Source organism: Eumetopias jubatus, unplaced genomic scaffold, assembly GCF_037043125.1.
Source record: "Eumetopias jubatus isolate StellerSeaLion01/CBP00866 unplaced genomic scaffold, mEumJub1_p1.0 scaffold_3, whole genome shotgun sequence".
Classification (NCBI taxonomy): domain Eukaryota; kingdom Metazoa; phylum Chordata; class Mammalia; order Carnivora; family Otariidae; genus Eumetopias; species Eumetopias jubatus.
Window position 1 is genome coordinate 174,408,304 of NW_028274809.1, and position 18,531 is coordinate 174,426,834.

Below are 18,531 nucleotides of genomic sequence, written 5' to 3' on the forward strand. Positions count from 1 at the left end.
AGGAAGGTTTTAATATTCTGCATCCAAAAGTATTAAGTATTTGTAATATTGGCATTTCTTCTATAAAATGAGTTTTCTTGAGAGAATTTGGAAGCTCAAAAAATTAATTAAGGAACATCTTCACACTCGCCTAGTTTGACAGTTTTACAATAAGTTTTCAGTCTTCAACTAACAAAAGTCAGGATTCTTGCAGCAAGTAGATAAAGAAGCTATTACCCTCTAAAGACAGCAGATTTGGTTGAATGGTTTAGTGCTTCGTTTATCATAACAATGGGTGATAAGGCTAATAAGAAGTTGTGTGCTGCTAATGGTTGTGATAAGAAAAGACAGGACATTACTCTTGGGTAAATCTAGATAGGATCAAATCTGGATTGGTGTTGCTGGGTAAACTGTCCACTTTAACCCCAACAGCAAAAGAAAAAAGAAAAACAAATCTTTAATATAGGTAGGGAAAATAACTTGGGAATCTGAAAATATGTACTTCCTCATCTACTTTTCTACATTGAGCCATGATTATTGTTATAATATGGTTCTTGATAATTTAAGTGTTTCTTGTGAACATGACAGCATCTATTGAACATCTTGTGTTTATGTGAGGCTATAAAGAACTTAGCTTAGAAGGATAAGCATTTGAAATTATAGAACACTATAAAGAAAGTTTTGTTTGAATGCAAAGAATCACCATTCATCTTCCTAAAGCAGGTGACATTTGAGTTGGTATTGAACTGAGTGGGTTCACTAGATAGGTAAAGTAAGAATATTCAGGGGACGCCTGGGTGACTCAAGTCAACTGACTGACTGGCGTCTGGCTCTTGATTTCTGCTCAGGTGATGATCTCAGGGTCGTAGGATGGAGTCCTGCTTCAGGCTCCAAACTCAGCAGGGAGTCTACTTGAGGATTCTCTCTCCCTCTCCCTCTGCCCCTCCCCCCTGCTCACGAGGGCATGAGTGCATGCGCACACTCTCTCTTTTTCTCCCTCAAATAAATAAATAAATCTTAAAAACATAAAAAGAATATTCCAGTAAAGGGGACATCAAGTTCAAAGGCAGATGTGAGAAAGAATGGCTGTGAGTGAACTGCAGATAATAGGTTTCAAAAGGGAAAGCCTGGAAATGAGGCCAGAAATGGTAACTTGTTGACAGATTGCATTGAACTCGAGGGGATGGCTTTAACCTCAGAACATGATGTTCTGTAGTCTATACACCATCTCTAGCAAAGTCACCAGAGGGGCTTGTTAAACTTTAACAAACCCCTTCATCTTATGCCCAATAAACTTTAAGCTTCATTTTTTATGGATGGAATCCAAAGTGAAACGTGCATACCTGGTGCATTGCCCAAGATGATACAGTGATAAATGAGATAAGAAGACAATATTAAAATTCTGTTTAGTTTTTGAGAGAAGAGAGAGAAAATGTATGTATGTGTGTGTGAGAGAGAGAAACAGAGAGATGGAAGGAGGGAGAGACAGAACGAGGAAGAGAGAGAAAGATGCTTTATTATTATGTCTTATGTGCAGGTAGATAAAGTATCTTTCATTTGGCCCATATATCACAGGATAGTGTGTAATATATCCTCAGAGAAGAGACTGCCTTCCCATATCCATTTCCTTTCAGTATGTTGGGATGTATTGTGGTTTAGATATGATGGATTAAATTGTTTTATGTATTATTTTATCTCCCTTTAACTGAACTTGTACTCAAGCCTACAGTTAAATCTGCCATTTAAAACCACATGTTTTGTGAGCTGTTTAATCCATAAAAACCATTAAAATAAATATCAAACAAATTGACTTTAGCACTTTTTCAAATTGCAAAAAAAATAATCTTGAGAAGGTAAGTATATTTATACTATTAATACACATGTAGAAATTAAACTGATGGACTACATCTTACTATTAAGCCAGGAGATATTTTGGATTGATCGATCTTTCTTTTATAAAAGAAATGTTGTGGTGAACAAAAATGACGGCATAGGAAAGACTGTGAAATTGGAAAATTCTAAAATACAAATTATTATCTTGCTTAAGAATTTTAATATCTCCCATTGCCTGTGACAGTGACCTTCAAACATTTTTTTTTTCTTTTGATCACAGAACCATCATGAATAATTGTGAGCACAAACACCATGGTTGTCTGTTTGTATTTCTATACTGTTCCATCCTATATTGTCCTAATATAAATATTACAAAAATATTTCAGAAATAGAAATAAAAGGAAGAAAAAACAGTAAAAAATCAATATTTAAAAACTAAACACTGATAGTACCAATTTCTTAAGTTTAAATATTAAATAAAAATGTGGAAAATCAGGGCAATGAATTGCATACTATAAGTACCTAATACAGATTAGGTCATATTATCATTGCTGCTTTTGGTGTTCATGTCCTTACTGGCTTGAATGTCCCTTTCTTATAATTGCATGACCCAGCAAATTTCCTTTTTCATTCTCATCATTTTTTAACCCTGGGCTTCTGATTTTATAAACAAATATGTGTTATAACAAAATAATTTCACACTTCAAGTAGTATATTTAGCTTTTTTCCTCCCTGGCTGCTTGAAGCTTGGCTGCCGTCATGAACTATCTGGACAGTGACTATCTGGACTGGGAAGTTCACGACCAACAGACTATTTCAGCAGGAGCAATAGTCACTGATGTCCTTCACCCTGGGAAGGTGATTACCCAAAACAGAAATTCAGGGAAAACTAGCCAAAATGCACAAGAACACAACAGATGTCATCTTTTATTTGGATTCAGAACTCATTTTGGTGGTGGCAAGAAAACTGGTTTTGGCATGATTTATGATTCTTTGGATGATGCAAAGAAAAATGAACCCCGACATAGATTTGCAAGACATGGCCTGTATGAGAAGAAAAAGACCTCAAGAAGAGGGTGAAGGGAAAACAGGAACAGCATGAAGAAAGTCAGGGGGACTGCAAAAGCCAGTGTTGGTGCTGGCAAGTTAGCGGGAGAATGGACAACAGGAGTAAAGATTCTGCAGTGACTTCATCTGTGGTGATTGTGCACATTTGTTCTGAGAGAATTAATAAGCTAATAGTATATTTAATGTCTATTCTAAATGGATTTATTTCATGTAAGTCAATGGTACAGATGAATAGGCATAAGATTGCTTTAGATATTCTGGGTTCATTTTGTTATCCTACACTGTATCAGAAGGCAGTTATCCATACCTCAGCACTTCATTTCAAAATATAAAAGAAAGCTCTGATTCTGTCAAGTTCACTACACATGAGTTCAGGGCTTATAGCCACAAAGTAGTTTAAGCTGCTCTCGTCATTTTTTCTGCACTTAATGAAAAAAATGTTGTGTTTTGCTTTTTGTCCCTAGAGGTTGCATTTAATGTCACTGATAATCAAAAAGTTTTTCTTTCAAAAAAATGCAGAGATAGTTTTCTATTTTCTTTGATAGTATTAAAACATGTCTTTGAATCGATAGGGAAGAATAATGATGAGACAAACATACTTTTTACAATAAAATATACATGTGACATGTCTGTCTAATATACTGGATAGGTATACAGTATTTTAAAAATAGCAATTGATTAATGAAAAATAACTACAACAATTCATTCCCAATATCATATTCCAAAGTTTGCTCTTGTTAACATTTTTTATTAGATTATTTTAAAGATTTTGTTTATTGATTTGAGAGAGAGAGAATGAGAGATAGCACGAGAGGGAAGAGGGTCAGTGGGAGAAGCAGACTCCCTGCCCAGCAGGGAGCCCAATGCGGGACTCGATCCCGGGACTCCAGGATCATGACCTGAGCCAAAGGCAGCTGCTTAACCAACTGAGCCACCCAGGTGCCCCTCTTGTTAACATTTTTAATTTACATTTTAGATTTCATTTTATTACAAAACAATACACATGGTAATGGTCCTATCATACATAAATTTTATACCATAAGTTTTGTTTTAAAATGATACTGATTTTACACCCAAAGGTCATTGAAAATTCTTTATTAACAAGAATTTCAAAGGATGTATCATATTCCGTTATATGTATGTTAGGTTCAAGCCAAACACCTTGGAGTCATCAGTTATTTCTTTCTTCTTCCTACCCCACAACCAATCTATCGACAAATTCTGTTTAAGGGAATCCTTCAAAATATAATCAAAATCAGAACACCTCAACCCTGTTTATTATAAATAAAATAAAATCCTCAATTAGACAAGGTCTCACCTTCACTTGAAACCCAGTGGTTTCATATTGTACAAAGATTATGCTGTACAAGTACACATAAACCAGCAGAAAGTGACACTGAAGTAATGTAGAGGAATTGGGTATTAATTTAGCACACAATAAAAATTAAAGTCCTATCACAAGATACTAAAAATTCCAAATTAATTAATTAATTGTATAACTATAAAAATATATTATTCAAGAAGACATTAAGAAAAGTTATATAATAGCATATTGAGAAAAAATGTTCAAGGCAACATAAAAATCAAATACAATAATAGAAATAACTGTTTTAAATAAAATTCTACATAAAATTAAATTTTGTGATAAAGGAAATTTCTAATTGAAAATAGTGGCTTCCAACAGTAAATGTTTAGGTTACACTTATGGGTTTACTTACAGGTTGGCTGAGATTTGGGCAATCTCATTTTGGGCTCCCATGGATTAAGCTGGACCCAGGACTCAGTTTAGGTCTGTTCTAGGGGACCAAGGCTGAAGGAGCACCTGATATCTAGGGATCAGGTGTTTCTGTTTGTTTGGTTTTGTGTTTGCGTTTGTTTTTATCATGGAAGATAAGAGTTAAGGTAGACTGGAAGTTACCAACGATGCCTCTTATAAGCCTCAGCTTGGATATGGTATACTATCATCTGCTAATATGATATTAGTAAAGCAAATCATTTGGCCATGTTGAAAGTTAGTGGAGAAGAAACAGATACAGGATTTAAGCTACTAGGGAGCACTGCAAAATCCTATTTTCAAAGGAAATAGTTAAGTAACTTTATTGTATAGGTAAGTAGGGAAAAGTTAGAAACAAAAAATATACTCTACTGCTGGGTTATCTCCAACCTTTGACTATTGCTTACCATGAATAATGCTACTGAGAGCATTCTTGTACAGGTCTTTTGATATAAAACCCCAATGCCTTTCTGTTCAATATGTAAATAGGAGTTGAATTGTTGCATAGTAATTTACTCAGAGATTCACTATAATTTGTAATGTGAAACAGTTTTCTAAAGAAGTTGTACCAATTTATACCCAAAATTAGAGTTGCTAATATTTTTAAAATATTTTTGCTTAATGCTCAGAAATGTCTACACTTTTCTTGTAAGATAAATCTTTTTTTTTTTAAATAAAGGATATGTTGAGCTCATTAAAATAATGGAGAAGGTATCCTCTGGAAGTTTCTGTAATATTAGTCATATTTCCAATCACCTATCTTGTCTTACTACTCCATTAGCTGGAAAATGTGTGGATCGCTACCTGTTGTTTGTTTCTTTTGATTTTCAGTTTTCAGGTCCTTGTATGCCTGGTAATTGCTAAATGAATGCTATATATTATTTATGAAATGATCTAAATTATTGCCATTTTATTTTCTTCAGGGAGGATCTGGTTTCTCCATGGCTAGCAATTAGAGAACATTCAAGCATCTTGATTCTGTCAAGGATTGTCATGTTTCAAGAGTAGAATTCAAGCTTTCTGAAAGCTAATCATTTCTAGTTTGCCACTGACCCAAACCTGGGATACTTTCCTGAAGTTCTTCTCCTTGGTGTGTATATATATATGATATCATATATATATACATACATTTTGTCTTTTTAGAATTGTGTAATTCCTAAAAATTCTGTGGAGCTTTTTAGCATCTTAGCTGCTGCTGTGAGTTTTTATTCTTCTTGCCACGTGCATGCACAGCTCAGGAATTGGTGAAATCCTCAAAGGAAAGCGGCACACAAAGCTTCAGGTTCACGTCTCTCGGGTTCCCTCTTCTGGATCTTGGCCTCTACATCCTGGATGCCATGCAATCCAGAATTGCTACTGAGTCTCCTGCAGCCAAGAGAGATGGCTACGAACACTGAGCTAAGGTTTTAGACTTGGCTGTCATGCCCAACGCTGAGGATGTGAGCCTGGACCAAGAGGAAAAGCTTCACAAGCAGGACTACCTCAACACATCTCTCTTCATTTCCTCTTTTCTCTGGTAGATTGGCTCAGAAGGGCTTGCTTGTCTTAGTTGCACTCCAAAGACTTCAAACACCTTTTCCCCCCAGGAACTTTATAGTTATTTTTAGCAGAAGAATTATTATTTTTATAAGCTATTCAGACAACTACGAAAGTGGAAATTAGAGAATACATTAAAGTTTAAATTAAGAATATTTATATTTGAAAATATAAATTCCCTGATACTCACATGTGAAAAAACAAACTGAAAAAGGTAATTCAAATGAACACTTACAATGAAAAATAATTATTAACTTATTATTTATTCTCTAAGGCAGAATAAGAATATTTTACTTTTAGCTTCAATTATTTTTATTCTCACAACTTTATGATTTATTATAGGACCAAGGGGGGAAGTGTGTATATAAAAAGTATGTATATATATGTATGTTATAATGCATTGTGTCAAGTTTTCAATACATTTAATGAAGACTAAATACTTGGCAGAGTTATCAACTGTGAAAAATATATTCTCTTTCTAAGCTAATGGTATTTTAAACATTTCAATTATCTCTTCTAACCTATTATAAGTATCTCCAGAATATATGTTGTTTCTAATGCAAAAGAAGAGCTGAATTTGTATATACAATGTGATACATGCAAACAAAACCTACAGCTTTAAAATCTTTAAATAATCAATTACTTCACCACTAATATTTCAAATCCTTGCATAAATCACACAGAATACATAGGACACTTCGAATATTTTTTGTTTTAAAATTTTTTCTGTGAATAAGTAATTATTATATTCTGTAGACATGATGAGGTGTATATTGCAAATAATAGTAATTAATAAGAATCACTACCATTTATTGTTCATTCGGTGGCATCTGCTATGAAAACTCCTTTATACACCTGATAGAATTTTGTTCCCTAATTTTCAATTGAAAAATTGCAAACCTAGCAAGCCATCTTGTCTTCTAAATTCCATTCTCCATTATGATGAGTTGGGCTCATTGGAGAAATGGTTGATTTCAAACCCTACGTTCTGAAGAAAAAAAAGTAAAGGTCAGCATGAAACAACTTGTGCCGGAAAGAATTGTAGTGTTTAAAAATATGATTTGATTTTACTCACAGATCAACTCTATAAAAATGATCATTCCCCTTAATGAAACTGAGGCTTGAGTGCCTTCCCTAATGACTGATTTAATCCCTGGTCTGATTTAAAATCTAGCTTTTTCCCTCCATCCATTTATTCATCCGTTTATTCGATGAAATTTATTGAGTATTTTTTGTGTGCCAGGAATGACATTATACCTTGAAAATGTAGAAGGTTAGGCTACTCTGGAGATATCCAGAGGCAATTTGTTCATTTTGGAATTTTTTAACAGTATGTGACTGTGGAGACTTCTGTGTCTGGACAAGACACAAGCCATCCATAACATCAGGTAGTTCGATATTTGCTGGAATGTTATGGAGCTATTTTAGCTTGGGTTTTTATTGTGTAGGAGGGCATTCTACCAGAGAATAAAAGCTTTATCAAGCAACTCTGATACATCTGACGTGGGTACCGAATCACGACACTGGATGGCCCCGCCCCCTTGTAGCCTCGTCCTGGGTGAGGGGCCAGAGTTCCTGCTCAGGTCCCGGTCCGGTTGGTGCCAGCCTCCTGCTTGGCACCTTGTGATCCTCCTCTCCTTTGGTGACAGGAGTACCCGCGCCCACCCAAGCCCTGCACCTGAGGCACCTGAGTGTCTTGCCCTGCTCACCTCCAATTAGGATATTTAAAATAAACAGAGAAATAAAACATCACCACAAAACTAGGGATATTGGGACTGTCTTACTTATTTATTTATTTGAGATATATCTTAGGTGTGTCTTAGTGGCTTATGGTGCCGGATTAGTAAGTACTTTGATTAATTGATGATTTTAAAATACATTGTTCAGTAGCCAAAAGACTTGATGAATTCTGTTGGAGGTTAAAATGTGTGCTTATATCTATCTAGAAATAAGAGATAAACTGGCAAGTCTTTAAGAATTAGTATATATTCTAGCAGCTGTAGGAATACATTAAACATTTAAAAATATAGTGTTGAATTTAGGCTCCATCCAAAAGAATTCTAGCCTCCACCAGAAAAGATTCCAGCTATATATTATGAACATTTAAATATGTTAAGTATAAATCACTAAAATTGTATCATTATTTTATACTATTTAAATTTTATGGGGCGCCTGGGTGGCTCAGTTGGTTGAGCGACTGCCTTCAGCTCAGGTCATGGTCCTGGGGTCCTGGAATCAAGTCCCGTATGGGGCTCCCCCTGCTCTGTGGGGGGTCTGCTTCTCCCTCTCCCTCTGCCGCTCCCTCTGCTTGTGCTCTCTCTTTCTGTCAAATAAATGAATAAAATCTTAAAAAAAATTATAGTGCCAACTCAACATCGTTGAAGAATTAAGTCTAATAAGCATAAATGTTTTCCCAGTTTCACTTATGAGAGATAGTTAATTCTTTCCATGTGGTTTATACTTCTGAGGATTTCTGTGACTTCTGCTTTCCTGATCTTATACTTACCTTAAACAGGAATGGACATTGACTCATCCATTTATATTAAATAGGCTCTAAACCCCAGACCATAGTTAATTGTACCAGAAATGGACACTGATCCAGGTCAGGACAGATTCTTTTTGCCAGAATTCGGAATTGGGAAAAATAATTCATTTTAATCATTTTTATTTACTTGATGACTTGGAATTCTGGAATGGTGAAGTTGTCATGTTTTCAACAGGAATCTTAAAGGGGTAAAAAATCAGTTTACAGAGAGAGGAGAATGAATTAGAGACACAAAAAAGCAGAGATGTGAGTCCATGTAAGTTAAACATAAGCAAGTCAGACAAAGAATAAATGTCTCTCAAATTCCTGAAATTTCCCCTGTTCCTAAGTGCCAACTCATAAGAATCCTGGTGGCATATCGGTTCCCTAAGATACTCTTGATCCCCTGTGCTCAATTTCATTTTCTACTTCTGCTCTTTAAAAATGATTTGCTATTCCTTGGAACAAAGCATCTTAACTATCCAGAGACTAGTAAAGGTTATGGGAGTAATTGTTATCTAATAAAGAATCCTAAAACTAATTAGTGTATTGTTAACATACATAATAATAGATTAAAAAATAGCCGTAGATAATTTTTATTTGAATCAAATTATGTTGTTTGAAGTCAAATATTAAACTCTATTACTAAATTTAAAAATCATTAAATAATTTTGACCATATCAACTCTTATCAGTTACAGATAACATTTTTCTAAATAAATTTATCCAGATGAATTCTTAATGCAGTGATACATTTATAATGAAAATCTGTATTCAAGTAAGTAAAATTATGAAAGAAATTTCAGAGGTACAAACAAATTTGCCAAGTATCATAGAAGATGTACTTTAATTTCTCTGTAAAATAAATAAACTCCAATTAAATAGCAAGATAATTTAGATAACTTCCAGGATATTAAAGTAAAATAGAATATATATTTAGAAAGTAACAATACATATCAATCTTCATGGAAAACATTGTAATGACTAAATGAAGTATATGATTTGTACATTTCCTTTTTTTCTACTATTGTATTACTCTTTATTACTTCCTTTTTTTAAATTATGTTATGTTAATCACCACACATTACATCATTAGTTTTTGATGTAGTGTCCCATGATTCATTGTTTGCGTATAACACCCAGTGTTCCATGCAGAACAAGTAAAGCTTCCATCCACTTTTCTTGTTTTAAGAAAATCATTGCTTGAATAATTTCTTCAGACTTTGGCTGTTTCTCAAACCCTTCATTTTAATTATAATTCCATAACCATTAATGTTATATCCTAATTAAGAAATCCATTAAGTCTCTATAATAGTTACTTTAGAGATAATATTAAATTTACTGGAGTTTTAAATAATAAATTCATGTGATGGGATTTTAATGTGCAATAAAGAAGTTATTAATATTTGAAAGAAGCAGTCATTACTTCTGTGTTCAATCAATACTGTTTTTGTCACATACTTAGATATCAATTTTATCATTTCTAGTATTTCATGAATACTTTTAAGTATAAGTTCATGGAAAGGGGTATCTTACTTAAGTGAAATTCTTGGCTGAACTACTTATACTCATTTATCTCAAAAAAAAAAAAAGTGCCTGATATAGATTAGTCCTACCTCTTTGTGAAACATGACCTACTGTGACTTTTATTCTGTTAATACTTTTTCATTCCTGATCCCCTGAATGCAAAATTTGTATACTGTATAGTTTATACATATAAAGAAGTTGATATATAAAAGAAGCTGGGGGAATTTGTCAATGGTAAACTAGCTTGACAATCTAGGGAACTAAATGTAAGCCCTGGGACTCTTGCAAATTGCCATAAACTCTTTCTTGGGCATCTGTTTCTTCATCCGTAAAATAAAGAGCCCCCAATAGACTGAGCTACGTTTTATCCATTTAAACAAAATCTACTTTAAATCATATAGTTGAGTAGAAGTTTTAGGATGTTACAAAAGACACATAAAATCAATTCAGTTGTGTTCTGAAATAGTTTTATAAGTTATCATCACACATACATTTTTGACATTAAATGTGAAAACTATATTTTAATTAAATTGATTATATCCTAAGTTTTTTTGTGCAAATGACATATTAGGAGGAGTAATTTAATATCAAGATAATAAAAAATCCAATGATTTTTAAAATTCAGCTGGCTCATTATGTAATTTTATCACTTAAAAGAGATTTGAAACAAAGTTGAAGGGATAGAGAAGGAATACATTGATGTTATCTGAAGGCAAGGTACTCAGCAGATAATTTATATTCAAGAACAGGTATTTACAAAGCCTTAAGGTAGGAACAAAGAGCAAAGAAGGTGCTTGCAACCAGAGTATGCAGGAGTAAAGAGAGGAACGTGGTAAATTTCACCGTACAAGGGCTAGAAACTAAGGCTATGTAGGCCAAGATAGTCAGATTAGAAGTCATTGTGAATGCGGTGGGCTGCTACAACAGAGTTTTAGCAGGAAGCATTGTAAATATTATTAATGTTATTTTAACTTTTTAAATTTGAAATAATATTTGAGGTACTGAAAAACCATACAGAGAGTTCAGGGATTTCCCATACATCCTTCATTTAATTTCTCCTGCTAGCACCGTATGTAACCATGCTACATTGAACAAAATTAAGAAATAAACAAAATCAAAATACTATTAAATGATTATATGGGAATCGACAGTTTTTCCACTTATGTCCTTTTCTGTTCAAGTAGCTAATTCGGGATGTCATGTCATCATGTCTTCTAACCCCCCTTGGCCTGTGACAGCTTCTTCCCTCGATGTTCATGACTGCTTGGGGATCATGAAAAATGTTTCTTGATTTGGGCTTGTGTGATGTTTATCATGACTGGACTGGGCTTATGGATTTGGGGGAAGAATGGATACCAGAGAAATGAAATGTCCCTCTCATGGTATCATCTGGGGAAGGATGGCATGATATCAACATGACTTAGTACTGGTGATGTTAACCTTGATCCTATGCAGAAGCTGGTGTCAGGTTTCTGTATGATATTTCTTCCCCTTTCTGTACGCTAGTTATTAGACCTGAGTAACTAAATTCACTCCTTGTCAAAAGGAAGTAACATTGAGCTCCACCTCTCTGGAGGGAGTATCAAAGAATTTTTAGATATTTTCAAACCACCACAATGTTTAGTAAACGTTTTGGGGGTGATACTTCAAGGCTATGCCAAGATGTTGTTTTTCCTTCAAGTTTTGTCCATCAATATTAGCACATACCTTCAGATGTTTCCTGTAGAAATTATGTTACTATGTTACTCTAATGATGACCTTCTATTTCTTCATTTCTTTTAAATTTATTATTTAGAATTCCTTAAGGAAAATCTGCGCCTTCTCCTGCATTTATTTATCTATTAAATCATTTATTTATCAAGATGGGTTCATAGATACGTATTTTATTCTTTGGGTTATAGTCCAATGCTATTATTATTTACATCGTTGCTCAAATTATTCCAGACTTAGCTACCAGGAGAGGTTTCCACCTGGATCCTGTGTCCCTTTGATGTGGCCCTGTCCCTTTTACTTTTCTGCCACTACAACATGCCACAGGCTCATCTTCTATTTCTCCTACCCCAGCCTTAGAATCAGCCATTTCTTCAGCGATTCCAGGTTCCTTTTCCTGAAGAATTGGGTTTAGACATTGTGGTAAGAATGCTAGGTGTGCTCACTGCTGCTGGACTCGTTCTGTTTCTGGTCCATCTTGGTACACCGAGCTAAGAAATATATGTACACATATTACCCCATGTCTACACACGTGGTTATAGTTACTTCTCCTTCTGTCTATGTCTATAGAAAAAGAAACATAAATTCCCACCGATACTTCCAAGCTTAATCCAGTACCATAGGGTTCATGCACCTGCATTTATCTAGGCTCCTTTAATATTTATAACTTCTTTCCTGGACAGAGGAAAACAGGGCTCCTAGTGTCAACAATTTAGTGTTTCAACTCCAATATTCATGTAAAGTAGTTGCAGAATTGTTAATCCCTACACCTACAGAAACAAATCAACTAATTGAAGTACAGTCTTTATGTTCTTTTGTTTTTAACTGTGCATTATTCAAAATGTTCTTTTCCAAAGTTGCCTAAATTAGCTCCCTTTTTCCTCTTTCCCCCTCTCCTTTGGTGCCCTTATGCCATACATTTGTAACACAGCTAGATTCAGTTGTCACAGTCTGCATTTCTTCCTGGGGTCCTCTGATATCTGGGGTGATTTTTTAAAAAAATTTGTGTGAGTGTATTTCACTATTTATAATGTACAGGTTCTATGGGTTTTAACAAATGAATAGAGTTTATTATTTTCTCTATCATTGTAGCTCACCTTGAAAATCTGCTGGAGCAAGGGAGAAGCATTATGGGCAAATCTGATAGCAATGAGAATAGTTTTGAAGTTATTTCTGTAGTCTGTGGGAGAAATGATGGCAATTTTAACAAGATGGATTATTTCTGGATTTCCAGTGTGATTAATATTATATGCTTTTCCAGACAATCACAATGTTCTTATTTTTATGAGGTAGATTTTTTAAAACTCAATATAAAAGAAATTTAGTTTTCTAGTTTGAATGTAAAAAAATCTTAAAGTAATATGCCAGATATAACCTCACGTTACCTCTTTCTTATGCTATGTGGTGATGTGTGTTTGAAAGTAGAGCTAATATGCTTCACTGATAAACTAGGTGGGGGGCTTGATGTAAAGAGATAATTTAAGAATAACTCCACGGTTTTTATCTTTAGTAAATGGTGGAATCATTTAAAAGAGCTAGTGAATATCTTTACAAATTGGGTGAACACATTTTGTTTCCTAAAACAACAAAAACAAAACCAAAAATTATATAGATTAAATGAATGGTGCAAAATTTAAATGCTAAAGGTTTATTCTTCTAACTAGATATAAAAACACTGCGGTTAATTTTGTCTTCTCAAGAAGTTTCTTCTGTTTTTTAAATGTGTAATGTAGGAGAATGAGCTTGCATAGAGCACATTTCCATTAATACATTTGTACCAGTGGAAGATTCTCTGACATACATTCTTTTTAAATCTTGTTCTTGTAAATCTTATAAAATAAAAGTAATTTTGTTAACCAGACACTATAAAAGTTACCAGTATAGTAATTTTGAAAATATAAGATTTTCTTAACGTTCTTTCCTCTAAAGACTACGAAAATATTATCCTGATTTAAACCAAGACTGAATCTGACATGCGTGAGTTAGTAAGTTCTCTTTTCAAGTAATAAATACAAAGCCATCAGACATAAATGGAATATCAGAGGTCTGTTTGCTGTTTGGTACCTACCATTCCCAGGCCCCTCTAGTATGCTACTGCCTATTTTTCATTCACTTATCATCTATAACTATTTATCTTGCATCCTTGATAGCAAACTTCAAAATGAGAAATAAAATGTCATATTTCAGCATGCCTTGTTCTTTTAATTATCCAGTTTAATTTCTATTACTGTTCACTTTGATTACATCATAAAGGTTTCCAAAGTTTTTTTTTTTTTCATTTCATCTTTTATTGAAATAGTTTTAATCTAACCAGGAGAAAAACCCAAAAGGGGCCTATTCCTTTAAAAAATATTAAAAACATATTTAAAAATAAATTAACAAGTCTCTGGCTCTACTCAGCTTTTGAACTATTTAAACTGCTTGATTTTCATTAAAAAAAAAAAAGGTATTTGGCTGTTCAACAAGGTGAGTTCTATCAGCCAGTAAAGGATAAACAGGAGAGACAGAGAATTTAAAATATAAATGACTATATTTTTAAAATTTTTTTGAGGTCTGAGAAAATGGTTTGATATTAGGACTTTCAATGAATAGCTAAAGATTATCACTCTGTTTATGTAACTAAAGTCTGCACAGATCCTTTAGAAATCAAAACCACGTGAGAATATACATTCATGATAAACCTTTATCTCTGGATCAGTGTGGAGATCACTTGTCATCATAATCAGGGAATGGAGTAACAGAGTTTGAAGAAAGAAAAAAGAAAAGAGAAGAAAGTCTTTGACGGAGTTGAAACTAAGAAAATTCTGTAGAACAGACTTCGTTAAAATATTTAATTTTCATTAGCCTCCCATATATTTGAGTTACTTTCCCACAAATGCTTCTTTTTGTTCAACCTAGTATAAAAGCCACCAGTTTTGCTGCTTCGTTGGGTCTTCATTCCTTACAGAGGCTTTCATTTCATGTAGAACTTAAATGCATTTGCATGCCTTTTTCTTGTTTATCTGTTTTATATCAGTTTAATTCTCAGGCTAGGCAGGAAAAACTCTAAGAGGGTGGACGGAAATTTTGCCTCCTCTACAAAAGAATATGCTTAAGACTAATATAATGGTTATTAACATATTGGGGACCTTTGTAATTTAATGTCTATCTAATATCAGCATAAATCTGCTGAAGAAGTTTTATTAAAACTTTGAATAGTGTAAAAATATACAATCATTTTCAAACAGTCCTAGGTCACATTTGGCCATAGAATAGATTTATTGCACCCAAATAGGAAAGGAGAAGCTTGTTTGTTTGCTTTCTATCTTTTGCTAATTTTGTTACTCTGTCTCTGGGGTTCTGCTCCAGATTCAAAATATTTTTAAGTTGTTTCCTGCCTAATGGCTCATCTCTCTTTTATACCTGAAAGAGACATGTATTTTCCAGTGTAAGGTGTATTATAAAGTGCAAAAAAAAAAAAACAAACCAAACAAAGCAAAAACATAAAACCTAACATCTTTTCACTCTTCACTTATTTATTCAACATTTACATAAACACCAGACTTGATGTTTCACACTCTGGGTAATATATTGAGCAGGACAAACAGGAGACCTGCTGTAATAGAATTATAGTTTAGTGTAGGAAACAGAAAATAATACAACAAGTGACTCAAATAAATATAGATTATTTAAGTGCTATGAAGGAAATTCTGTGATTCTGTGATACAGAAAAACAAAGAGGATGACTTCCAGGAAGGATAATATTTCAGCTGAGACCTTCAGGATGCTAGGTTCCAAGAACGCCAGGTAGCAGGGGGAAATAGTGAATAATGAACGCAACAGCTTTGCAATAGGGGGAATGTGGCATGTTTGTTCTTGTAATTGCCAAAAGCTATTGTGATCATAATAAGAGGGTGAAGGAGTTAGGGGGTTCTCAGAGATAAAGTCAGCTAAGTGGGCTAGTAGGGATTTATAGGTCCTGAGAAAGGGCTTCACGTACTTTCTAAGCATAATGAGAAATCATTGACTTTAAGCTGGGAATAGCATAATTTCATTTGTAAAATATATTTTTCTCTCTGCTAAGTGGAGAGGCGGGAGGAAGAAAGGAGGGAAGCCAGATAGGAAGCCTGGGCTCACCTAAACAAGCAATGATAGTGACTTTTACTAAAATTGTGGAGAGAGAAAAATGAAGATGCATCAGACATACAATTTAGAGGTGACTTGAGCAAAATTTGAGGATTGACGGAACTTGAGTGTCTATGGATTTAAGGATGAGTTCCTAGTCCGATTATACTGATTTTGAAGACAGATTCTTCTTTTTCCTAAATTGTATAATTAATTTTACTAAATCCACACTGCAGGTTTTTCTGGGAAGGACCGCACCAAACAGCATAAGGAAAAGATTTCACATTCACCACCATTTATTAATAAAGACAAAAGACCAATGATAACCAAAACCATTTTAGTTAAAGTTGGAATCAGAGCAAAATATATCCTCCAAGGATTTCAAATAATTTGGCTGGATGTAAAATAAATGAATGAATCAGAAAAAGTTAGCAAGAGTTAAATATAATTTTCTTACCTGAAATAACAGTGACCTATCTCAGGAAGAAAGTAGAGGGAATTCTGACAAATCTTATTGATATCCCATAAAACTTCAAAATGGACCATGTGGGCCAGCCATGGAGAATGGGGATCTCTTTTCTGGGAACCTCATTCCCCATTGCAGAACAGCAGATTACAGTGATTCATGGAAGGCTTTCAGTTTTAGGCTGAAAATAATTTTTGTAATATTAGCATGGGATCCATTCAATTAAAAGAAGAGCTCCGTTGTTCTCCCAGGTCTACTCTCTGACTTTTGTTTTCTTATTTTCTTCTAAATCCATCTGAATTAATTTTTCTCCTTTCCCTAGGTTTGCTTCGTTGTAACTTTCAGCTTTTTGAGTGAAGTGATTAGTGTATTTTTATTGTTTAAGTAACGTAATTACAAAGCAATGTGCTATCCTCAAAGTATAGATTGTGTCAATTCATGCATATTTTTCCCTGTACTTTTCTCATGATAGGTATTTTCCAAATATCTTGTTGAAGCCACTTTTATTGGGGCAGGTGGGTGGCTCAGTTGGTTAAGCGTCTGACTTCGGCTCAGGTCATGATTTCTGGGTCCTAAGATTGTGCCCTGAGTTGGCTAGCTCCCTGCTCAGTGGGGAGCCTACTTCCCTCTCTCATTCTCCCTCTGTGCTCTCTTTCCCTCTCTCAAATAAATAAATAAAATCTTAAAAAAAAACACTTTTATTTTCCCACTGAATCAAAAGCTCTCTCTGAGAAAGTGTTTTGTTTCTAAATTTTTGTGAGAAGGTAATTTTATTTGTTCATTTTATTTAAATATTTGTAAGACTTCTTTTTTGTATTTTGATTTTTTTCAGTATTGTCTGTTTCCTTAGATAAGTTTTACTCTGAAAAAATTTGAAGCTGTACAATCTATTTGATACTACTTCAATTCTTTAAATATTCTAGAATCTCAAATTATCAATATTGGAAATGATAAGCTATCATTTAAAATATATTTTAAAAGTAGTACAATTATACTTTTTTTTCTACTTCCTCTGTCATTTTATCTCAATCTTGCTGGTATACTTTGGCATACTCTTTGATTTTTCTTCCCTGTCTAACAGAGTTAAAGTTTTAAAAATATTTTAGTGTGATTATTACTACACAGCTTATCATCTAAGAAAAACATATTGCCTTCTGAGTTTTACTAATACTTTCAAATCTAATACCAATATCTTCAAGTAAGATTAAAATCCTAAGTACAGAATATTTAGACAAATACCAGTAATGAGATCATAGTTTATGGCAAAAGACAGCTTATTTTTAAATTTTACTTTTGGGACACCTGGGTGGCTCAGATGGTTAAGCATCAGCCTTTGGCCCAGGTCATGATCCCAGAGTCCTGGGATCGAGTCCCACATTGGGCTCCTTGCTTGGCGAGGGGCCTGCCTCCCTTTCTGCCTGCCTTGTGTTCTCTCTCTCTCTCTCTCTGTCAAATAAATAAATAAATAAAAATCTTTAAAAAAATTTTACTTTCTACATCCAAATTAATAGATGATAGGAATACTAGAAGTTTTAGCAAATATTTTTTCAATATTCAATTAGATAATTAGTTTATATCTTCAGAAATGAATAAAATAGAAGACAAGATAATAGTAGTGTTTAAACAAAATAGACAAAATTAAAGCCAGAGTTTTTCTCTGTAAACATATACTATCTGTTCATATACAGTAAATTTTAAGATATATGTAAATCACTAATTTCTTAAAAATAAAAATCCATTATGTACTCAAAATGTTTAATTAAAATAATAACTTTTGCAAAGTAGGGCATTTTTAATAAAAATTATGTATATTTAAGGCGTACACATGATGATTTGCTGTACATACATGTAGTGAATTAATATTTCCATCACTTCACATAATTACCCTTTTTTAATTGTTACTGTGGTGAGAGCACCTAAAATCTATTCTCTTAACAAATTTCCAGTATTCAAATCAATATTATTGACAATAGTCAATATGCTGTACTAAATTTCTAGACTTATTCATTCT